This window comes from Petaurus breviceps, unplaced genomic scaffold (genome assembly GCF_028583685.1).
Source record: "Petaurus breviceps papuanus isolate PSGF00001 unplaced genomic scaffold, PetGlider_PUasm1.0 220, whole genome shotgun sequence".
Classification (NCBI taxonomy): Eukaryota; Metazoa; Chordata; class Mammalia; order Diprotodontia; family Petauridae; genus Petaurus; species Petaurus breviceps.
Window position 1 is genome coordinate 9,188,172 of NW_027185876.1, and position 25,959 is coordinate 9,214,130.

Below are 25,959 nucleotides of genomic sequence, written 5' to 3' on the forward strand. Positions count from 1 at the left end.
AGGAAGGAAGGAAGGAAGGAAGGAAGGAAGGAAGGAAGGAAGGAAGGGAAGAAGAAAAGAAGGAAAGAAGGGAGAGAGGGATGGAAGGAGGGAGGAAGGATTTATTAAACTCTTAATACTTGCAAACTATGCTAAGTGTTGAAGATAATAAAGATTGAAGCGATGGTTTCTGCTCACAGAAGCCCATGCTCCAATGGGCGAGACAACACATATGGAAAGTTTTTGCTCTGTCAGATGGAAAAGTTCCATGGTCCTTAGGGTACAGTGGCAAAGCAGATGGTAATGCTTCTTCATTTCCACTAATAAATTTATATCAATTTCTTATGTTGAACCATTTGACAGTAGCAAGGACTTTGGTGACAGGAACTTTCTTTTCTGAGTCTTCAGTAGATGTTTCTGTAGCATGTGCAAGGAACAGTTGCCAGGCTGCATCTTGACAGGGATTGCTTGTGGGAATGATGACTGCCAGCACTGTGTTGGGAACAGTGTTTCCAAGGCTGTTTCCAAGGCTCTTGGGGTCATGGTCCTGAGTTGTCTCTTTCAGGGTCTGAAGAGAAGATGGTGGTCAAGGTGGTGGTGGTGTTTGATGCTTCCTGACAAAAGCTGCCTCCTGTATCTCCCTCGGGGGACCTTCCTGCTTCAGCCAGACTGAACCCATCTGCCCTGTGAGTGCCAGTTGGCAGTTAATGAGAATGGCTGACCATGTCTTCACAGAAGTTGCTTTCCCAGATGATGATGGCTTTGAGGGCTGGGCTGGAAGTAAGAATGGTAGTCCTTGTCTTTGAAGGAAGATAACACAGAACAAACTATAAAAGAAAGGCAGAAGCTACATTGTGAATGACTTTAAATGTGAATATAAGGGGTCAGTATTTTATCTGGGAGGCAATAAGAAGGCAAAGTGCCTTGACCAGAGGAGAGTCATGGTCAAATTTGCGCTTCAGGAAGATCATTAAATAACAGACGTGTGGAGAATGGATTGGAGAGGGGAGAGACTAGAAGCACTTTCTTTTGGGTCATTCATTCAAGGCCAATACTCAAGTAAATTTTAAGGTTACATTTTCCACAAATTTTACAGCATCCTGCTGGCTGTAAGAGCTCCGCCATGTAAGTGAATAAAGAACTTTAATGTTGAATAAAACAATACTATGATTGTTTTTTCCACTGTCATAAAGACACATATTCCTCCTGAAGAAATCTGGGTTGTTGCTTTTTTTCCCTCCCTTTTGACTTTTGAAGCTATTCTAAGGGTAGCATCCCTTATAACAATAACGAAACAATACACTTATTCTTCTGGTCTTATTGTCATAGCATTTAACACTTCAAGGGTATTATACACTACTGATGGCCCATTGTGCAGTATATACCACTCATAATTACTGCAATCTGAATAGCTGCTCATGCTGAAAAGGGTAACTGCCACTAGAAACCTAGGAAAAGTAAATTAATGAATACATTTCATTATGTAAGAGAGAATTGTCAGTGTTCCCTTTTTGTGTTTTGTCAAAAATACAAAGCAATCCCCACTTCTCCCCACCCCAACCCCAGCCTTGTATTCTTGGCTCCTGGCTCTTAGACTATGACTGAAGTCGTTGGTAGGATATATGGCTCTGCAGGAATGACCCTGGGGCCAAAGCCCAAATCAAACTGAAGATGGGATTGGAAAGATGAAACTCTGGGGGTAGGTGACCCTTTGGGACATACTCATAGTAATCTCTGTGAGGGGGACCCAGTGTCAGAACTGCCATTGGGAGAGCAGGAAGAGACTATTTCTCTAGCATCAAATAACAGTTGGTTTCTTCTTTCCACACAAGCCTGACCTAAGGTGTTTCAGAAATGACATGTGACGCTCGCTGTGGGTCCCAGCTGTTCAACTAATTTTCTCCCTCCATCTTTTTTTTCTTCTCTTAGCCAACTCCTTAAATCCTTTTCTGTGGTAGAGCATTTTGAGCTTTTGTTTTTGCAAAAGGTCAGCAGTGGTTTCAATTGCAAGACAAGGAAGTCACCCACTGGGCTGGGGTCACTTTCCTAAGGAGACAAACCTGGTAAAGTATTTCTATACTTTCTTTTTTCAAATCAGTTAGTGTTATTGGACAGGCTTGACATGATATTGCTCAACCCAACCTAGGCCTAAAGATTATCAGAGGGCTGGCCGAGAGAGAAAAGAAAAAGTAAACTGTACAAAAATGTCAAGCTGAAAGAGAGAGTTTACCAGTATTCACTTTGATAAGGATTTAAAACTATTTCATTCCTCACCATCATACATTGTAAAGAAGTTTTTTTTTTTATTTATTGTAGCTGATACGTATACCATCGCTTCACAATCCTGCATTGTCAGATTCATCTCCTTAATCTGATTATGTCATTCTGCTGTTCAACGATTCCAGGGGTTCCCTATTGCTTATGAAAGTACAAATTCCTTGACTCATCTTCTATAGGAAACTCCCAATTTGTCTGAATTCTAGTGCCTTCCATCTCTTGATTATTTCCTTTTATCCTGTATTCAGCTAATGTGTACACATTTGTTTCCTTATCATCTCCTCAATTAAATTGTGAGCTCTTTGAGGGTGGGTACCTTCTTTTGCATCTATTTGTTATCACCATTGTTAGCACATAGTAGGTGCTTTATAAATGTTTCTTGACTGACTGATTGGCCTGGCATTCAAGACCCTCCATAATGTGGCACCAACCTATCTTTCAGCCTTATGTTCCACTAAACCTCTTCATAAACTCTAGCTAAAATGCACACTTAACAATTGCCCAGATACATTTGTAACCTTAATAGTGAAAGCCCAGTAAAACTCAGGATGACTGAAGTTTCAGAGAGATTTGGTAAACTGGAATGCATATGGGAATATATTTCTGATGTATTAGGTCTCTCATTCATTTAGCCCTCAGAGAGAGGGGAATGGAGCAAGGGAGAGAGAGTTAGAGAGATAGTGGGACAAAACAGGGGAAGGAAAGGGAGGGGGCTGAGGGAGGATAGGGGGAAGGACAAATGGGGAAAGGAGGACAGAGGAAAAAGAGAGTAGGATGAGGGAGAAAGAGAGGAGGGAGGAAGGGGAAAAGAGAGAGTGAGGAGGGAGAGACAGGGGGAGAGGGGGGGAGGGGGGGACGTTGTTGTGGCTTGTCCTTTCTTGAAGAGGACCAATGGCATTGTGAAGGTGATGTCATGACTTGTGCAGGAACTGGATTTAAGTGGTTGGAAAGAGGAAGAGAGAGCAAGGAGAAGCCAATGGCCCACTGGTTATAAACAAAAGAGAGAATAGTGAAAGCGAATGGGCCATACTTGCTAGACAGATGGGTCATGGATTGAAAACAGTCAAAGGAAGTATAGATTGGTCAAAGCCAGAAATAAAAGCAAGATTGGACAAGCTCAAACAGCCCTTGAGAAAATGATTACGACAGTATTTAGTCTATAGCTTCTTTCTCCCCTTGGTTTTCTCAGAGTGCAATGCTGAGAGAAGCTCCAACTCATTTTATCTGACCCAATACTTTTCTTTACATGCCCCCTCTAAGACGGAAGGGAGGTAAATGTTGGCAAGAAAAAAAGAAAGAAATTCACCCATGTTAATAATGCTATTTCATCATGCTATGTATTGTTTTGATGTCTATTTGAATTTCCTATGCTGATAAATCAATTTTTTTTTGCTTTTTGGAGGGCAATTGGGGTTAAGTGACTTGCCCAAAGTCACACGGCTAGTAAGTGTGTCAAGTGTCTGAGGATGGATTTGAACTCAGGTCTCTTGACTCCAGGGCCAGTGGTCTATTTACTGTGCCACCTAGCCACCCCTAAATCAAATTATTTTAACACCAAATTGTTCATTTCTGAGTTTAAGAAGGGAGTATAATTGGGGAGCTGTTAGCCCATGAGGTAAGGGGTGGAGTTATATGAGATTAAACATTTTGAGTAATATTTTTAGTATATATAGAATATTCCTACTAGATTTCTATTGAACCTAGTGAGAAAAAAAAACTAGGAGATAGGCTTTTAAAGAAAATAAACTAAATTTTCACCACGTGTTTGTCACTATTGTAGAATATATACAGCATAGACCCCAAATGGAGAAAGAATTCCTTATAAATGGTACAGTCCTTCAGATACTGATATTTGTGGAAGATATTGTGTTGATTGATTCAAGATCTAGAATATAGAAAAGGCTTTATATTGGAAACATAATCACATGAGAGAGTTCTGCCAAATTTTACATGGAGGAAAAAAAAGTGGATGAAGAATGTCAATTGTTCAGACTATAATAATATAGTTAGAGAGGAAATCCAAGACCTAGTACATCAGTACATATATCTTAGAAAAATGTTATACATGATCATTGAACTAAGTTCAGTATTTAAGAGGAGGAGAATGGACTGGATTTCATTTCAGAAAGTGTGGAATCCTTTTAATGACCTCCAGTTTCTCCTGGAAATTATAGCCCATTTTTTAACATCAGTATTCTTCTGGTTAAACTAAATAGCTGTGAGAAATGACATACCTTTCTCCAAAGAATTAAAGTTGCAGATCATCCTAGAGTTCATGGAAAGATACATAGAGAGCTTGAGTAGGTTTCATGTATTATTGATACATAAGTGCACAGGAGAAGAGACATAAAAACTATTATCAAAGACATATGTGAGCAAGAGATAATAATAGCCAGCATTTCTGTACCACTTTACAGTTTGCAAAGTATAAATATTATCTTATTTGATCTTTGCAATAACCTTGGGAGGTAGATGCTATTATTATCCTCATTTTACAGCTGAAGAAACTGAGGCAAATAGAGGGTTAGTGACTGGCTGGTGTCACCCAGCTAGTAAGCGGCTGAGGCCAGATTTGAACTCAGGTCAATCCCAACTCCCAGCCCAGGTCCACTGAATTGTCTGACTGATAGTCTAAATTTTTTTTTGTAAAAATGCCATGTTAAGCAATGTTGAACAAGGGTTCCTAATGTGGAGTCTGTGAATTTTTAACTGATTATTGGCCTCTTTTATAATCTTCTTTATTCTATTTTACACATTTTACAATATTATTCTGAAAAGGTCCATAGGTTTCACCAATTCACCAAAAGAATACACGTCACAAAAAAAAGATTAAGTGTTCCACATCTAGAGACATAGTGTTGAGCATTTGTTGAAGTTTTGCAAGGGGAGATGGAAATGACTTACAGAGAATGGGCAAGCACAGAGGAATTGTAATCTGTACCATTGGAGGGACAGGCTTGGTAAAAAAAAAAAATCCATTGATGTATCAAAATATCCCATTGCATCTATTTTTTTTTCTGAAATGAGCTGAATATATAATATGAGGAACAAAAAAAAAAGAGTAAGAGATAAATTAATGACTAAGTCCTACCCTGGTCAACAGTTCCTAGGCTTTGAATGTGTATCCCATCAACCAATGCAGTTAATTTGTCCATAGAGAAGGCAACCTAAGGATTTTAGTCAAAATGAATGAATGAATGAATGAATTCTACCTACTTAGTTAGGACCTAGGAACTAGTAGACCAGTATGGCTGAATGATATATCTATGAATACCACAAATTAGCCATGACTGTCAGTCCAAGTTTAGACATATTAATAATTAGCAATAATTGGTAATTAGTAACTATACCTAAAGCTACATATGTATACCTATGTATATATATATATATATACATGTAGCTATGTGTACTGTATATGGTTATTTTATAGTTATAATCAATTCAACAACCATTAAACAAGGCATTATACTGAAAGTTTGAGATACAAAGACACAAGTAAAATGTCAGTGATATAAGCTGCTCTATGGATTTATATTCTATGGGGAAATAAGACATGTATCTAAATTAGTATATCATTGGGGAATTTAAAAGGAGAGAGCTACAACTATTGGAATAAAGGAAGGCTTTCTTGGAAGAACTAACACATCATTGAAGTTAAGGGCTAGACACCATATGACAGCTGAAACTCTAGGTATGAATATGATCACCAAGGGAGGGACTGATGAAAGAGAAGAAGAGAGAGCCAAGAATGGACCACTGAGGAATATCCAAATTAAAAGGCTTAGAAAAAACTACTGAACCAGTGAAGAGATAACAGGAAGGAAAGAAAGGGAGATCCAGAGAGGATGATGGCTAAGAAACCAAGAGAAACAAATTACTTTAGTAGGAGAAAATGATCAAGTGTCAAATGTTAAGAATGAGGACAGAACTTTTTTTAAAGGTCATCAGAAATGCCAATTAGGAGTTCATTGGTGACCTTTCAGTCAGGAAGTATAATAAAATGGTAGGACCCAAAGTCACATTAGAAGGAATTGAGGATCGAGGTAGGGAAATGATGGCCTTGGTCGTAAACAACTTTTCCAAGAGTTTTAGCAACAAAGGGAAGGAGATAGAGAAGACTGTTGGTGAATGGGTTTGTCAGGTCAAAGGAATGTTTGTTTGAAAGTTTACAGTATGTTTCTAGGCAGATTTCCAGTCAGATATGGAAAAGTAGAGACTGAGCATGGAACAGTGGAAAGTGTGTTGGGTTTGGAATCAGAGGTCCTTAGTTCTAGTCTTGGTTCTGCTATGTGACCTTAGACCAGTCACCTGTCTTTGGGTCTCAATTCATCATCCCTAAGATGAGGAAGTTGGACTTGGTGCCCTCCACAGTCCCTTCCAATTTCATGATAATAAGTTGAATGAAGTAGAGGAGAGATTTTTGGAGCAATCTTCCCAAAAAGGCATTTATTAAATATCTCCTATGTGTCAGATACCATACAAGGTCTTAAAGGTGGCAGGAAGTAGTAGAAATCAAATTAAATCAAAATCAATCAAATAGACATTTATTAAGTACTTTATTTCATTAAGCAGAGGACTATGCCATAGACTTGGTGTGCAAAAATAACCTATCCCCTAGCCTTGATTAGGGTCAAACAGAATTGGGGAGAGGAGGGAGTGGTAGTATGATATACTTAAATGATTATAATATCAGTTAGAATGTGATAGGGCAGAAGGCAAGTCAAGCTACCATTTACGTCTAGGAGTAGGGCTGGGATATGGAAGAAACACTTCATGGAGAATATGATTTCTGAGATGGGCTTTGAAGGATGAAAGACTTTAATAGACACAGACACCAGGCAGGAAGTGAACAGAAACTGTATAGAGTCAAACACAGAAACTTGCTGGTAAACCAAAACATTGATTTTGTTTCAATAATCACAGTTGATGAATCATATGTTGGGGGACTATTTGTGGTTTGGGGGAATACATGAAGGAAGGGTCGATTTTGACTCTCTGCCATATCTAAAAAGATGTACTCACGGTTCTTTCAACATGTCTTGCTCATTCCCACCTCCTTGCCTTTTCTCTTGCGATGCTAGCTCCTGTGGAAATGTCTCATTCTCCCTCCCTCAACCATAACTATCTTTCAAGGCCCAGCTTGGGTACCAACTCCTCTACCATATAACCATTCCAGTCCATAGTGCTCTCTCTCTCTCTCTCTCTCTCTCTCTCTCTCTCTCTTTCTCTCTGTCTCTGCCTCTGTTTTTCTGTCTGTCTCTGTCTCTCGGTCTCTTTCTGATTGATTATTTAATGATTGATTAATGTCTTTGGCATTCAATCAACATATCCCATGCTACTTCGTACTATTACTTTTTTAAAATTGAAGTTCATTGTACCAATTAATAAATAAGCATTTATTGTGTGCCTACTATGTTCCAAACATTATGATAGAAGGCAAAGGATGTAAGCTGCCTTCAAAAAGCTTATACTTATACTCTAAGAGGGAACAAAAAAAATGCATATAAAATATAAAAGCATATACTAAATACATACAAACTAGAACATTGTAAACTGCTCAAATAGAAAAAATTATATTTTCTTTTGTTTTAAATGCTTCATACTTTCAAGTACAGGGAGGCACTCAAATATTTACTGAATTAAATTCATCTTATCTTTACATCACGCTACATAATACCAAAACCATTTCAATATATTTAACACATTGCTGGATCTATTCAAACAGCTAATATTGGTGGATGAATCTACTGATTGTTTTATTGAATAATGGGTTTTGAGTGTTGCAGCTGTAAAGTGAAAACCACTAAGAGGCCACCAACAATTCCAGCTGTGCTGCTCATGATGACCCAAGGCCACATTTTGCGGAATTGTTACCTAAAGTTTGGGGTCTCCTCATTGTTCCTTTCATAAAATAATCACTCCATGGTCTGTGTAGGGGAAGGATTATTAAAGCAAATGGCAAACTGTGTTAATGGCAGTCGGTGAGCAACTTAATTATTCTCCCAATTTCCAAAGGCAATGATGTATCACATTAATACTTTTCCTTTGCTTTTCCTACACACCAGTAGCTGAAAGTGAAATTATGCCCCAGTCCCTGGTGTGTTTGCAACGGTGTCATAAATTACATCTCTGAACCAATGGCAACACCTCATACATGATGCCAATGAACAACTAAAGTGGTGAACAGAACAAAGGGTACTAGAAGGGAAGGACAATCAGTACTCTATCCCCAATTCTTCCTTGGGTCGACATTCCCCCTTTCCTCAACATTCATGAAGCCACTCTTCATTTAGAGAGGCATTTAGTGTTAGTTCACAAGTCTCCAGATAATTTGATTGCTTGATGGATATAGCAGAATATTTATAATAGCATCCTCAAATTCTCTGGAATTTGGGAAATGAAATACTCAAATTTGCCAAATATATATTTGGTATATTTCTGTTTACTGGATGCCTCAGAATAGGATCAACAAAATCAGTCAATACAGTTCTCTATAAAACATCTTAAGGGGAGAGAAAAGACCCCCATGAAGCAGCTGGTCAACTAGTAAGCCAAGTGGCATTTTTTGTAAGTGCTTATTATGTGTCCAGCCTTGTGCTGAGCACTTGGGACACAAAGAAAGGCAAAAACATTCCTGCCCTCAGAGAGAATACATTCTAAAGGGAGAGAAAACATAAGAAAGTAGGTACATGCCAGAGTATGTATAAGGAGTAGATGGAAGGTTATCTCAGAGAAGCAGTCACTCCCTTTCCCATTTTGACCTTTTTGATTGTTCAGTCTCCAAGGCACAACTCAAGTTTTATTTCTATGATCTTATCATTTTCTCTCCCCTCAAATTTTTCCATTGGACTTTGTATTATCTCTTCTTTGTCCCATCACTTCTTACCCCATATTATATCCTACCCCATATCCTTCTAATAATATGAAAGCTAACAGAACAGAAACAAAGATATTTTTTCTATGTCCTCATTGCATCTAACAATGGTATCCTATACTTAGAAGTAGCTGGTGACTCAGTGGATAGAGTACTGGACTTGGAGTCATGAAGACCTGTGTTCAAATCCGGCCTTAGACACGTTCTAACTGTATAATTCTGGGCAAGTCACAACCTCTGATTACCTGACAAAAGGATCCACTAGATTCATTGGAGAAGGAAACAGAAAACCACTGTAGTATCTTTACCAAAAAAATAAATAAACCCAGGAGCAGCATGGTCCCCAAGGTCATGAAGAGTCAGACAGGACTGAACAACAACCTTATACTTAGCAGTCATTAAATAAGTATTTATTGATTTGCATCAAAACCAATTGGACTGAACCAATTTTTCCATATGACAATTCAATCATGGTCTCAGAGATCCGGCCCCCATCACCTTAGGCAAATGGTAACCTGCATTCAGTCTCCCCAAATATCAAGTGGAATCTCATGATTAGGAAAATCTTGAAAATTAGCAGTTAAAATATGCAAAACACTCAAAATGGTAGGGAAAAAATACTGTCCTGTAAATTGAAAACATTATCAAAACCAACATGTTCTCAACATCAGGGCTCTCATCAGTTACATAGTATCAATTATCCATGATTAAATATTATATTTATTTTTATAATATTTAAATATTTTCTGTGAAAAGTAAATAGCTGTTAAGGAAATCTGAATTTTACTTATTCACCAACATTTGTTTCCGTAATTCTCCAGACTCATTATTCACCCATATCATGTTCTCCAAGATCTAAGACAAGGATTCTTTCCATCCCAGAACGTGTGGGTCATTCTGGTGAATCAAATATAAGATGAAGTCCCAGGATAGTAGTCACTCTTTACATATATATGTATATACTTATATTTATATACTTATTTATGTGTGTGTATAATTTATATTTATATGTGTGGTTTTTTAAAAATCTCTTGCCCTATGGTGAAAACCTAGTTCTGTAACTAGGTTAATCAAAACGAGGTAACGTGACATATGCATAGTCTAATGGAAAGAGCACTAGGGCAAGATTTTGAAGAATTATTTTCTAATTTCAGATCATTCATCAAACTACTTTAAACAAGTTACTTAATCTCTCTTTTGTGTCAGTTAAAAATTCTGTTTCTTTTTACTACATGGGAATGTTATGAGGATAAATTTGATTGTGTAAGTTGAATTCGTCAAAAAAGCTGCTATGTAACTTTTTAAAATATGTAATTATCATAAAAGATGCCACATTCTTCAGACTGGCATGAAAGCCATAGCAATTAGGCAGAAGATGAAAAGTTTGCAGGAAATACACAGGCATAATAAATAATGACTTAAATTCACAAGGTTCTTAAAGTTTATAGACACTTTCCCTATAATATATATCCAAGGTAAGGAGAGAAAAATGTGGCTTAGAGAAATAAGCAATTTGCTCTGGGTTCCCCAGCTTATGAATGTCAGAGACAGAATACAATACCAGGTCTCTGACCTCCAAGGCCAGTGTTCTTTCCAGTGTGTACACACACAATACACACACACACACACACACACACACACACACTTCATCTTTGATGAACAGAATTATAAAATTGCAAAAGACTTAAGAAGCCAGCAAGTCCAGCATGGTGCCAGAACAAGAACTCTCTGTATGGTAAACCTGTACTCAGCAACTAGTCATTCAGTTTGAAGATCTCTATTGAGGGAAAGCCCATGAGTACCTAAGGCAGCTCATTCAATTTTTTGATATCTCTGACTCTTACGGAGTTTAAAATTGCCTCTTTGCAATTTCTACCTACTGATCCTAATTCTGTCTTCTATGACAAAGCACAAAATGTCTGCTTCCTCATTCATGCGACAATTCTTCAACCATTTAAACACACCTGTCATGTGCCATTCTCTCCCCATGCCCAGTCTTCTCTTTTCTTCAAGAAGCACTGTAAGTTCCTTCAATATGTCCTCATATAGCATGTTTTCAAAGCTCTTGACCATGCTGGTGGTCATTATCTAGGCACTCTCCAACTTGTGAGTGTGCTTCCCCCAAACTATTCCCAGTTGTCTAGACAAGGTCTGACTATAGCAGAGTACAGCAAGATTATATCTTCCTAGTGCTGGATGTTATGCCATTCGATCCAGCCAAAAAGAACATTCTTTTGGGGGGGTTACCATATTAACTTATTGACTCATATTGAGATCACAATCTACTATAATCCCCGAATCTTCTGGTAAATTATTGTCTCACCACACTTTCCACCCCACCCCCAAAGAATGAACTTTAAAGTTCATGTAGCCTAACCTTCCAATTTTATAGATGAGGAAACTGAGGTCCAGAGACATAAAGTGATCTGTCTAAGATCACATGATATTTTAAATGTTGAGATGGGACTCAAACCCAGTTGCTTCTGACTCCAAAGTCCTGCTTCCTTAGACTACCTTTCTCTTAAGAGGAGAAAATTCCTCTGAGTAGCAGACTTCAATAGCTGGACTGATTCTTGAATTAGGGGAACTATCATGTTGAGAGAATTGATGTTGTCTTAGAACCCAGAAAAGGCATGAATAGTTCTGCAGGGCACAGGCTTTAAGTCTTCACTTTCAATATAAGAGCATCCCATGGCTTTCATGATTTGAAAGTAGTAGCCAGTAAGAGAAATGGCTTCACAGTCACAGAGTTGAAAGGCTCACAAGAGGAGAAGCCATAGTCAGCAGATGACACATGGTATAGACAGTTGCTTAAGGAGATCCAGGGAATCAAAATCCAAAGTCTAGAGTTGTGGATTTTCCTGCTCATATTTCTTCCTTCTAGGTTTCTTTAAGATCATTCCCACTCTCCCCCATGGACACTGTGTACATTAGTGGCAGAGTACAATCCAGGTTTATCTGTGGCCTCATATGTTATGATTATTCCTGCTTTTACCATCTTGTTTAGTAAATGTTTCAAGTTTAAGAGTTAATGGTGTCAGAGTGGGTAGGTGGCACAGTGAATAGAGCACCAGCCCTGGAGTCAGGAGGACCTGAGTTCAAATCTGACCTCAGACAATTAACTAGCCATGTGACCTTGGGAAAGTCACTTAACCCCAATTGCCCTACCTCCCCTCTCCAAAAAGAAAAAGAGTTAATGGTGTCATCTTGGCTGAATTGTTTAAATGTGAAGTACACCAGTGGGAATACAGGGAATATCCATTGTGGTTAGTAGACATACAGCACCTCTACACCAGGATTACACCTTACCAACTTAAAGTGAGTTGTAGCAACATGACATCCTCTTTGGAGAACCATTCTGAGCCGCCAGCATGCATACAGTTATAGTGAGCAAACCAACCTCATCCCAGAATAAAAGAAAATTAGCAGGGCAATGCTACATGTACATAGTTTTCCTAGCTATGTTTACTTCACTTTGCACCAGATCATAATCTTCCCATACTCCTTTTTATTAATAATATTCATGATTTCCAATAATTGAGTAATAATTAATGGGGTTTTTTTGTACAGTACTTTGTTTAGCCATTCCCTATTTGATAGAACACAGGTTTTCTTCCTTGGGCTTGTTCAACTATACCAAGGCACAGAGAACTATAATGTGTTCTGTTTCAAATTAAATAATTTTAAGTAAACCACTGGCAAGCAGGAAAGAACATTTTCTATCACAACATATGTTGGTTTTATATATATATATATATATAGTCTTTTAGTTACTTGGTCTTCCTTACTGTTTTCTTCCCAATTCAATAATCCTAGATTTTGGGAGAGCAGGTTTCAAAAGACTCAGTAAAAGGATAGGTGGGATTCTAAGGACTAAAAATCTTTGGATGAAGCTATCTAAGCAAGGTTTGGAAACTTTTAAAAATGAAATTCTGAAGGTAAAAAAAAGAAATCTTAGGAGAAGAAAAAATGGGAGATAAGGGTGATGTTTTAAGTGACCTGCACGGATTCACAGAAATCCCATCAACTATTTTAGATTCCTTAAAAGACAGAATATGAAAGGAAGTCCACAGAGGAGAAATAAAAAAAGCATGGCATAGCCCTATGAGAACTGAATCCCAAACAGTAAAGCTCAGAGTAAATTAAGACTAGCAGGGAGAAGGAAGTAAATTTAAAATCTGGATTTTTTTAAAAGTTATTTTGGAAAAAGAAAGGCAGGATCAAGGAAAGGATTGCACTTTTCTCGGGGTTGATGGTACCATAATAATGTGAGGAGATATGGTTGCTTAATTCATATTTTGCTTTTGTTTTCTATGCGAAGGAGCAGAAAGGAGAGAACAAAATGGCTAACAAAGAGCTGAGATACTAAGAGAATAACTAGTTGCCCTTTGTAAGTTCAAGTTATTAAGCAAAATGAATAAATGAATGTATTAATGAATGAATCAATCAAAATGATCATGCATTTGTTAAACTTTTGCTATGTTATAAGCACAGTGTTAAATACTGGGGGACCAGGGTAACAGAGAAGGGGACCATTTGTATTCTCAAGAAACATAATCTAATAGAAGAAAATAAGACATACTAGGGTAGCCAACTGGTGTAGTGGATAGAGCACCAGGCCTGGAATCAGGAAGATCTAAGTTCATATCTGGCCTGAGATACTTACTAGCTTTGTGATCCTGGGCAAGTCACTTAACCCTGGCTGCCTCAGTTTCCTCATCTGTCAAATGAGCTGGAAAAGGGAATGGCAAAGTACTCCAGTGTCTTTGCCAAGAAAACCCCAAATGGGGTCACAGAGGGTCAGATATGACTGAAAAAAGACTGAACAACAACTTAGACATCTAGGAGTATGGTTGTCTGGGAAAGGATTTTTGACCTGAGGAGTCACAGAAATGGTGAATTCATGTTGTCATGTCAAAATAACTGGTATGTATTTTGCTGAACCAGTCAGTGATATTTAAAAAAATATTATGGGAAATGGAAGATTTGCCCCAGGACTCAAAAAGGGCAAAGGGTCTGATTTCAACAACAACAAAAAAAATTGGGGGTAGGGAGAGAGAAGAGAATGGATTCTGCAAACCTTAAACCAGTAAGCTTAGCTTCAGTTCTTAGCAAAAATCCCAACTATATTGTTAAAGAATGGTTATTGAACTTCCAGAAACATCCTTTTTTGTATAATTTTGAAACTGGTTGATCAAGGAATGCTCTAAATATAATTTGTCTCAATTTTTGCAAGCCATTTGGGAAAGTCTCTTATGCTCTTCTTCTGGTAAAGATCGAGAAATGTGGATTAAATAATTATATAGTTAGGTGGATGAACAACTCCCTGAAAATCTGGTTCCAAAGGATAAGCATTAATAGTTCAATGTAAATTTGGAAAGAAGACTTTAGTGGATTACCTTACGGATTTTCCACTTTTCCCTGTGCTATTGAATATTTTTATCAATGACTCAGATAAGGGGAAGGGAAGGGAATAAGCATTTAAGTGCCTACTGTGTTCCAGGCACTGTACTAAGTACTTTACAGATATTATCTCATTTGACCCTTATAACAATGCTGGGAGGCAAGTGCTATTTTGATCCCTATTTCACAGTTGAGAAAACTGAGGGAGATGGAGAGTTTTGAGATATCAGCCTCAAAGTCTGCCAAATAGTCAGATATGAATGAGCTACTAGGAAACAACACACTCCAGACATCTCTTTACTTTCTGCAAGCCCATTTTTCTCTTACAGGGCTACTTTCTTTCAGGCCTTCTAAGAACTATGTTTCTGCCCAGATATTGAAGGGTTACTTTCTCAGAGATTTTCATATTCATTATGTATATAATAAATAAATAAATAATATGTCATTTTCAATAAACAAATAAAATAAAATTTCAGTAAATAAAAAATGTCAAAATAAGAAAACAGCACCTTATACACACAATGTTACGAAAAAATGTAAAAGGAAAGAACAATAAAAATAAAACAATAGTAACTGAATACTGTGAAAAGGTAATTTGAAAGCCTTTATAGATATAGAACGGCTATACATGTGGATCATTATATAGAATATCACACTTTTTTTCCTTTTTTTGTTTAAACTTGATTAGTTTTGCAAAATATTTTTTTCTTTCCTTTTGTTATGCTTTGTTATAATGGATGAATCTCAAAGACAGGTTGCAGAATATATTGGGAAAAGTTTGAGACATCAAAACAAAAGATATCCATTTTTTAAAATTTAAAGAATTAAAACTATGTGATTAATTCCCGTTTTGTCTTTTCTTAACCACATGATCTTGGATAATCAGCTTCTCAGAACCTCATTTTCCTCATCAATCACATGGAGATAATAATACTTGTGATATCCACTCACATGCCTATTATGAGGGAAAAAAAAACAATATACATGATATTACTTTGTAGCTGCGAAGCACTATGTACAGAAAAGCTATAATTATTATTTTCTCCAATCATCTCAGTCTTAGGTCACTGGGCAATCAACAAATAATAATGGTCCAGGCTTTCTGCTCTCTGATTCTCTCTCTACCACCTCCTAGTCAGAATTGATTGCTGGTTCAGTCAGTCCAAGCTTCAAATGGGAATTATCCAAAGTATACAACCTGGATCAACAGTGTGAGGGTCTCAACCATTTACATTTCCTGCTGTGATACTGAAGTTGATCAAACAGAAAACTAAGAGTTCACTAAAGTTCTCCACACCAAATATGGTGCACTCGATTTTGTCATTTTTCCCGACTGTTTTATTATTCCCTACCTGTTGAGAGAAAAGTGATTAAGCAGTGAGCATTAGCTTTACTTGCAAGGCTCAAAGATATAGTGCATAGAAGCAGAACAGAATTTGCTCTATCATTAGCTAATGAAGCAAAGAGTGGCTCAGATATGGAAGAAAAAATGTGGAGACAATCTAGCCAAGTTCTGGATAGAACCTTTCATAGGAATGTCCCCTTGGTGCTTTTCCCATTGGGAATAAAGGAAATATTTTCCATGTGTGGCTTCATATGTCAAATGGGATGCTTGCATTCACATTCCACCCTCTCTTGCCTTAAGTCACAGATGTCTGTCATAGTAGGAAATTGTAGACCCCATGCCATACTCAAGTAATCCTCCAAACTTCTAGCACTCTCAAAGTTCTGAAGATGAAGTTAGAGTTAGACGCAATAATTGTCACCTGATATGATAGAAGTCCCATAGAACCCACATTGTTGTGGAATGGTTTTTGATAAGTTATGGATCACTTCACACTTCCTAAAATGTGTCAGGGGTATCCACTTACTGGGAAAGCAGCAAGGTACACCAGAAAGACCAATGGCTTTGGAGTCAGAAAATCTGAGTTTTAATCTTGCCTCTTGTTTTGAGAACTTGGGTAAGTCAAAACTTCTCTAGGCCCCACTTTCTTAATTTATAAAATGAGGGTTTTGGATTCTATGGCCTCACTTGTGCCTTATGATTCTAAATCTATGAGTCTATGAAAACAATTTTATCTAATGAGAGCTTCAGCAGATGACCAGTACTACCCCTGAACAGCATCCTTACACAGGGCATCATTTGTATCTGGGGCACTTGTGATGCATTACAGTATTCCAAAGATCTGGGATTTTGCCAACATGGGGAACTTCTCACCAAATACAGATTATAATCCATTACCCAACACATAGGCACTTATTAAAAACTTCTAACATGCATGAATTGGCTAAAGATAAAAAGCCTCTGTCCCCAAAGAGCTTCCACCAATAACTTAATATGTAAATCCTAGGAGGCTTAGTGGGGTTCAATGAATTATCAAGGCCATAAAGCTAATAAAGATCACAGGAGAGATTTGAACCCAAGTCTTCCTGACCACAGGTTCAATACTCAATGCATTGTGCCAGCCTGGACTGATAGGTTTAAAAAGACACAGTTCAGAAAATCATATAAGGTTATAGCTCATTTACAAATGAGTAAAGTCAGTCTTACAGATGTCAAATACCTTGCCCAAAGTCAAACAGCTAAAAAGTTATGGAGTCAGAAAGACAATCTAGTTCTCCTGCCTTTGAATTCGATGCTTTTTTGACAAAAGTATCCTGCCTTTTTTTCTCTTACAAGTCCACAAGACAAAGCATACAGTAGCATTGTGATCAATCCAGATTTTTCCAATGAACCAGGATGGTCTGAGAGCAAAAATAAGCCTAAGTCTATGCCTACTAACTGTAGGCTACTTGAGGTAAGGTTATTTTGTTTGGTTTTGAAACTAACCTTTGCGTCATCCTTGGTGTTTAGAATGGTATTCTGCAAGCAGGAAGCATTTAATATTTATCATATCATATGGCTGCATTAATAACACATAATATATACTTAGTTTGCATTTCAGGAAATGGAAAGATGAAAGGGAAAGAAAGCAAGGGAAAGGGAAAGAGAGAAAGGGAAAGAAAAGGGCAGAGAAAGAAAGTGAAATAGAAAAGGGGAAAGATGAAAACAAAAAGGGAGAAAGAAAGGAAAAAGGAAATATAAAGTAAAAGGGAAGGGGGAAGAGAGAAAGGGAAAGAGGGAAAGTGCAAGAAAACTGCAAACATAAAAGGGAAAGTGAAAGAAAAAAGGGAAAGGAAAAAGAAAGTTAAAGGGAAAGAGAAAATGAAAAGGGAAGGAGAGGAAAGAGAGAGAGAAAGGGAAGGGCTAAAGGAAGGTGACAGGAAAATAAAAGGAAAGTAAAGGAAGACTCAAGAAGGATTTAACAGTTGCTTTCAAGTATTTGAAGGATTGATGTGTGGAAGAGGGATTGCATTTGTTCCATTTGGCCCCAGAGGGCAGAAATATGAGATTCAAAAGAAGCCTTGCTGCCAGGGAATAAAATTCTAACAATTATCACTATCCCAAAGTAGCCTGGGTTGCCTGAAGAGGTGGTGGATTTTCTCTCAATGGAGGAGATCTTCAGTGAGAGAATCCTTGTCTAATATAGAGCAGTGGAGATGATTTTTCAAGTATGCAATAGATTTCATGGTCCCTGAAGTCCCTTCTAACTCCAAACTCTGATCATTTTGTGATTCTCTAAGGAAGAGATTTGTCATCTCCCAGCTTCATAAAAGGCTTTGTAGGGGTGGCTAGGTGGCTCAGTGAATAGAGCACTGGCCCTGGAGTCAGAAGGACCTGAGTTCAAATCTGTCCTCAGACACTTGACACATAGCCATGTGACTTTGGGCAAGTCACTTAACCCCAATTGCCCTCCAAAAAAATAATAAAAATAAAATAAAAGGCTTTGTAAAGAAAGTGAAATCAACCTTTGAAAAAGCTACTGGAAAATATTTGGTAAATGGTATGACAGAGTCATAGATTCAGAGCTTAGTGCCCATTTAGTTCATTCCCCTCATTTTGAAGATGAAAAAAATTGAAGCCCAAAAGTAAAGTGACTTACCTAAGGCCACATGAGCTGGGGATTTGAATTCAGGTCCTCTGACTTCAAGGTCAATCTCGTTACATTTTATCACACTTCTTCCAAAGGAGAGGAATACTGGTCCAAGGAGATAAATACACAAAATAACAGAATTGAGGGGTGGGGAGAAGAGAATGGATTCTCCTCCCCCTGATTTTAAGGGGACAAACATTATTTAGAATACTAGTAAGGGTACCATGGGAAGAGCTGATGGAATAAACCAAAACCCCAGGATATGACATAGATCGGAAGAGCTGGAAGAGGGTCTTGGCCATATAACATGAGAAAGTCTTAATGCATTCCCAACAATACCAAAGCTCATTTTTATTGGCCACAAATAATATCATTCCATATTTGGAGGGTTTGAAATATTGATATCTTTTTAAACTATGGCTCTCATTCTCCCTTTCAGCTAATGTTTTCCAAACTTGATATTGTGAATAGAAGAAAGAACACTTAGTAAAACACCTCCATCTTGGGACATCCAACCTTAATGGCATGAAAGTCCATACTGGCAGACTTGCTTTGTTTCCCACAAAGTTTATCTTGCTTCTAGTTGATCCAAATTGCCTCAAATCTCTTTGTTCCTCAGCTACTATTTGAGACTCGTTTGGCTTCATTTTTCATGTGCTGGGAGCCCCAGGTATTCGACACACTTGTACAAACCTGAATAAACAAATTAAAGACTTGCAAGTCAAAGTTAATGTCTTGGACAAGTCGAGCATTTCAGAATTCACGGCCAATCATGTATGAATGATCTACCTTCTGGAATGCAGCCCTACCACTTTTCCCATAATATTAATCCAAAATGGTCTTGTTGTGCACCCACAGTGCTGCTAGCCAAGCCAATGGAATGTACATCATCTGTGCTCACCTTGGAATCATCTAAGCTGTTTCTTCACTATTCAGAGGAAGATATTTTTCTCTTTGAAATCAAATTTTCTAAGAGATTAAATCTCTGAATTTCAAATCATAAACTGTTGCTAATTGCATGGCCTCCTGAAATAGGACACAAGAGCCAAGTCTACATTAAGCGCCTATTAGCTTGAGATAAAAAAAGAAAACAAGCATCAGGTAATCACCCACTTTTTTAGTTTACAAGGTAGCCAACAAAAGATCGACCATTCTGTAAAAACTGATCATTTTGCCATTTCTGAGAGGGATTTAGATCTGCGATTATGCCAGCATAGGGAAACTTCCTCACCTAATACACACAAAGTCATCCATAATTTATGGCCTGGGCCCTTCACACTGAGAGGTGCAGTGACTCGCCAGGGTCAGATATCTATTTTGAATCTAGGCCTTTTTGACTTCATCCCATCTTTGATGCTGTTTTAAGTAACATAACCACAGCCAAAACACTGTAGCCTGACCCCAACATCATGAGGTCATTAATCCTCTTCTAAAATAAAGGACAAACAACACAATCACAGAGCAAATCATTGCAGAAATCTGCTGAATGGCACCAATTCAATGTCATTCTACTCGTGATTCAAATATACACGCAGATACACATATTCATAAATACATAAGCTGATTTCAGAGGGCTCAGAGGAAAGTGAGGGTAGGAAGGCTTAGACCAAAAACTGCTATAGAGGACAGCACAGGAAGGATGAGAGATTCACGAGAATGAAATTCCGAAGAGAGAAAACAAAACAATTCCAATTATTGCAGCACTCAAGGCATGAAGGGATGAGGGATTGCACCAGGAGGAGGGGGAGTGTCAGAGGAGAAAAGGGGGAGTCATCAAGAGATGTTGCAGATGTGAAATTGACAGCTTTGGCAACAGCTTGGATATGGGGGGGGGGAGAAGATAGTGAGGGGTCCAGGATGACTCCTAGGTTGTGAACCAAGGAATGAGGTGGATGATGTAACCCTCCCAAGTAAAAGAGAAAGTGGGGGTAGTGGTTAGAGGTAAGATAACGACTGCTGAGTGTTAGATATCTACTGGACATCCAGTTTAAGATGTCTGAAAGGCAGTTGGAGGCAAGCCAAAGGGGCATTTATCTGGAGTATTGTCAGCTGTGGGCACCATTGTGTAAGGAGTCCATTGATAAGCTGGTGAGTGTCAGAGGAGGGATGACCAGGATGCTGAAAACACTTAGTCCATGTCATATTAGCACCATTTAATGAAATTGGACATGTTTAATCTGGAGAAGAGAAGAGCCATTATAGCCATCATTAAGTATTTGGGGGTCTACCATATGGAATAGGGATTATATTTGTTCTGCTTGACCCCAGAAGGCAGAACCGACATCAGTGAACGTTGCAAAGGGGTTAGACAGAGGGCGAAGGAGGGAAAGGTTTATTAAGTGCCTACTTACGCATATCAGACACTGTGCTAAAAGCTTTATACATATTATCTCATTTGATCCTCACAACAACCTGGGAGGTAGGTTCTTTTATGGTCCCAATTTTACAATTGAGAAAACTGAGGCAAACAGAGGTTAGGTGACTTGTCCCGTATTATCAGCTAGGAATTGGCCAAGGTCAGATTGGGCTAGAAAATAGAAAAATCTTCCTAACAATTAAAGTTGTTCAAAAGTGGAATGACTTGCCTTGAGCCGTAGTGGGTTCTTCTTCTTTGGATATGTTATAGTAGGGATTCTTTTCACATGTGGCTTGGACGTGGTGGCCATTGTGGCCCGGACGTGGTGGCCATTGTGGCCCTTTCCAACTCCCAAATTCTGCTATCCTATGCTTTTGTGACTCCAAGTCCCTCTTTCTTTCCCTACCAAATGGGCTCTAAGATTCCTCCCAGCTGTTAGCATCAGATACCAACTCATTTCCCAGGCTGCACTTATTTCGGAATTCTTTGATTTCCCCACCATAACTGGCACCTCCCTCCTCAACCCCCCTCCCCCCTCCCTCCGCACCTATTTTTCTCAGCTTTCTGTGTGTTGTCTTTTCCCATTAGATTCAAAGTTCCTTGAGGGCAAACCCTGGACTGTTTCATTTTCATATTTGCATCCTTGGTGCTTAACACAGTGTCTAGTGCTTAATAAATGTTTCTTGACTAAGCATGTTGAAGCCTAAGTTTAAAGGTTAAGCAAAAAAGCAAAAACAAAAAATTGTTGCTTCAGTACAAATGTGGAACTCTCTGGTAACCAATAATTATACAGATGCCAAGGGAACAATAACAACACCTACTAGACCATTTCTTGTATCAGGGAAAAGCAATGTCTCCTCTCTATGGAACATAAATTTAGGGCAGTTTTTTAAAAAAAATTTCCTGATTATCCAATCCAATGCTCAGAATGAAACAGCACTCTTCTAAGCTTTAGTTGGTGATTAAAAACAAACAATAGGGGTGGCCAGGTGGCTCAGTGAGTAAGAGCACTGGCCCCAGTGTCAGGATGACCTGGGGGATCCAATCCGGAAATGACTGGCCATGTAACCTTGAGCAAGTTACTTAAACCCAATTGCTTAAAAACAAACAAACAATAAACAACAACAAACCTCAAGGAGAGTCCACCTCATTGCAGGAACCTGCTTTCACTTCACAGGAATAAATCTCTCCCACCAAAGCTTGCTAAACCAGAGACACAAAAATTTCATGAGGAGTAGAGACTTGGACCTTTGAAACTTCCCCATTTTTGTTACTAGATGATTGTATTTTCAGGTCAAATGCCCCTTGGAGGAAGCAAAGAGGGCAACCTTTCTAAAACATATTACTTTTCTGCAGCTTCCAAACTTCTGTCAAATCCCTCCTAGCTCTTCGTTTCCTCTCCTCACCTCCTTGCATTTCTGCTGTCGGTGGCACTGTGAGAGCCTTAGTCGGTGTAAGTCGGGATGAGAATAATTAGATTCCATTTGAATTTCAGAGAAGGAGTGATTAAATTTGAACCTAAATCTTGTCGGAGATGGGTAGGTCTATTGTATTTCACAGGGGAAAATGTCTACTTGAGGATTTGGGGGATATAATCACTGTGTTCAAGATCCCAGGGCCTTTCAAGAAACAATAAAATGCTATCTTGGGGGGAAATAGAGTAATAAGCGTGCCAAGTCGGGCCTTTTGTGCAGATATTTATGCTCCCTAAACTGACTAAGTTTATTATTTCTTTTCCCCACACACATACACTTGCAGCAGCCAAGAGAGAGAAAAATACCAGGGGGATCTTGGTGGATATGACAGACAGGCTTGGCTCTCTCTTATCTCCCTTGATGTGAAGGGGAAAAGGGTTACCAGTTCATAGATTTAGAATGGGAAGGGACTGCCAAGTTCATCTATTCCAAACTTCTCACTTTACAGATGTGGAAACTGAGGTCATAGACTATTAAATGACTTGATCAAGGTCACACAGCATTAGATGTAGAATTGGAACTCAGTTCTTCTGACTCCAGAATAAGTATCTTTCTATTCTATCATCCCATAAGGCTAATGAGTGACAGGAAGGAAGACTATGATGTGGTATGAATGAACAAAATGACTTACTATAAGGGAACAACAGTTACAATTTGTTTCCATTTTCTCTTGAAGGAAACACAACAGAGCCATCACCAAGGTGAGGCAATCATGGCTTTGCCTTAAAGGGTGCCAAACTTTAGAGGGTGTTGACAGCTCTTATATGCTACCAGAAGGTAAAAACAACCAAGTTTAGTGCATCGTTATGAAGAATCATGAAAACAGGGAGCTATCAGATGGAACACTCCCCACAACACTATAATAACTGTACTGGACAGCAGTCCAGCTCCTTCCTGGCTGAGTGTCACCCCTTCCTTGTTCCTGTCCCTGGAGATGTTATCCCTAGCATCAGACTTGCAGGGTCCCAGGGTCCCTCCCTCAGTCCCCACTAGGAAGCACACTGTAGTCTTTCCTCAGAAGCAAGCAGCCCTAAAGTCTCTCTTGTTTACAACTGAATTATCTGAAAAGATGATTTGTTGCCCCATATACAAGAATTACTAGTTCTGGTTCTGAGGGACAGACAGCAGGATGAACTCACAGAAGAATTCTCATACCTCAACTGTCTGGTGCTCCAAATGGGGCTGTGTCCTTTCTTAGGGATGGAGTGAAACATCTCCTCTTGGATCATAGTGTATGAAGTTACTTTGAAGATTCTTACCATCTGTGTGTGTGTGTATGTGTGCAGATATAGCTGAGACACTTTTCTTAGTAAAAGTGAGGAAAGATGAGTTAGAAGTATGCATATATTGTCAGATTTTTGACATAGTTTTTCTAAACTGTCCTGTGTTCTCTTTTTTTATTATTTGATGTAAGATATGGCTCTTGGAGAGGGGCAAAGGACACACTGGGAAATGCAGATGATGTGAAGACCTATCAGTAGAGCATATTTTTGGATAGAAAGGGATGGAGGAGGCATCTGGCAAGCTGAGTTTTCTTTGCCTAGTACAATTGACTGGAGCACTTTCCCTTTAATTCAGCATTTCCCCAAATGGTACAACTAAAACTGACATTAGGATGTGAATTCAAAAGTCAAAGCAGCATTACAAGCCGGGGCTTCGCATCAGTGCCGAGTGACAATCATCGCCATTCCCAGTGTGAACTGGTAGCAAGTGCTAATTAAAATGATAAGCTAGAGAGAACATGCATTAAAAAAAGAAGCAGTCCCTAACCAATAATTCAGGGGATAAATCATACTTGATTTACTAACACACTGAAGTGTCCAGGAACTATGATCTACAAATGCCTTGAATATGGTGCTAATCAATCTGCAGAACAATAATCAAGGAGGCATGTAATTAGAACACGACCACTGTAACGAGGAACAGCATGGAACACTGTCTCACCTTGAGGCAGGGCAGGCCAACCTGCTCTCAAAGTACTGATAGAGCCCAAGGAATTTGTTTGAAACACACACACACATACACACATCAATACTGCATATTATTATTTAATTCCTTTACTCCAAAAATATCCTTGTAAAGAATTTCATTCAGCCTGTCTTCCTTCCTTCATTCCTTTCCCTTTTTCCCTCATTGTCTACTTTTTTTCTTTCCTCTCTTCCTCCCTTCCTCCCTCCCTCCCTCTGTTCCTTCCTTTCCTTCCTTCCTTCCTTCCTTCCTTCCTTCCTTCCTTCCTTCCTTCCTTCCTTCCTTCCTTCCTTCCTTCCTTCCTTCCTTCCTTCCTTCCTCCTGTCAAAATGTCCACTATATACAAGGCTCTGTCCTAGGTGCTAAGGGAACTACAAAGATACAATATGGAATACTGGTGTCTGGCCTGACTCCCACCTCAGGCTCAGGATACCTGGGATCAGATCTTGCACCAAACACTTGGTAGCAAAATAACCAACGCCATCTCAGGGGGTCAGAGCTTCCTCATCTGTAAAATGTGCATCATGTAACTTGGATTATAAACTCCAACCTTATAATTGTCGCGAGGAAAGAGCCATAAGATTGTAAGCCTATGCTGAAAGAAGCCACGCTATTCCACCAAGAAGTACGCATTCGGGTGCTTTCATTCTTTGATCTTTGGTTCATGAAAAGTTGGCAGCTGTTAAATGGATTTTTACCCCGAGACTTGGCAACTTGGGCTTCCTACTTGCTAGCTCACTCAGCCACAGGAAGCACAAATTGGAGACAGTGAGTCAAGCTCAGTTTGATTCCATCAGGAGCACCTGGTCCCATGTGGCTTTTGATTTCACCACAGCTATCACAGCCTACTCAGGAGTTAGGAGTTCTCTTATTGCTTGTGAGAAGAGAGCTTCAATCCACTTAAAATGTAAGGAAAGAGGGAGTGGGAAGACATTATAACAATAACAATAAGTTGATAGTTTATTTGCTTATAGAAATGGAGAGGTATATGACTTTGATTCAGGAGCAGGAAACTTTTCCTAGATATTAAAGATGGTTTGCACATAAGAGGAGGCCTGGTCTTTTGATCCATGCCGATTGTTCAAGGCAATGTTTAATATTGTGCAAAACACTCTACAATGCCTTACAAAACATGACCTGATAGCTAGGACTGAACACAAGGACTAAACTAGCCAACACAAATCCTCACAACACTATATATATATATCATTCAGTGCTCAAGATATTTTGAGAATTCAATAAATAAAGTCTGTTGGATCCGGGACGTCATCACAGTTGGAACTGCTGCTCCAAATCACCTGGAAATAACATCGATCCAGGAAAATTTAAGATTAGTAATTTTCATATATATTGTCATACCAAATATTCATGGTCTTCAAGCTATATGGGAAAAACAATAGCAACAGGAAACTTTCAGAATTTAGAGACCTAGCAGAAGAAATCAAAATCATATTGGAAAAAGATGAGGTACATATACCCACTGTCTCATCTGCTGCTGTGGCAGTTGATTGAATACTGGGCTTGTGTAAGGGTTATGGGATTTAAAGATCTTCCATGCCCCGTTGGACTTGCTGACGTAGCAGGAAGGGGCGGAGCAAGAGGAAGCGGAAGCCAAGCTAGCGTTCCTTCGGTGGCTGGCGGTGGTGGTGACGG

General features: G+C 38.8%; 1 long non-coding RNA gene across 1 annotated transcript in view; it reads right to left on the minus strand.

Annotated features, from left to right (window-relative positions):
- Nucleotides 1–19,203, minus strand: part of LOC138166111 (uncharacterized) — a 92,543-nt gene extending 73,340 nt beyond the window's left edge. The window contains exons 1-2 of the long non-coding RNA XR_011169534.1: nt 19,024–19,203; nt 18,517–18,612 (exon numbers count right to left, since the gene is read on the minus strand). This is a non-coding gene — a long non-coding RNA (uncharacterized lncRNA). The remainder of the gene's footprint in view (nt 1–18,516; nt 18,613–19,023) is intronic.
- Between the last annotated feature and the right edge of the window lie 6,756 nt (nt 19,204–25,959).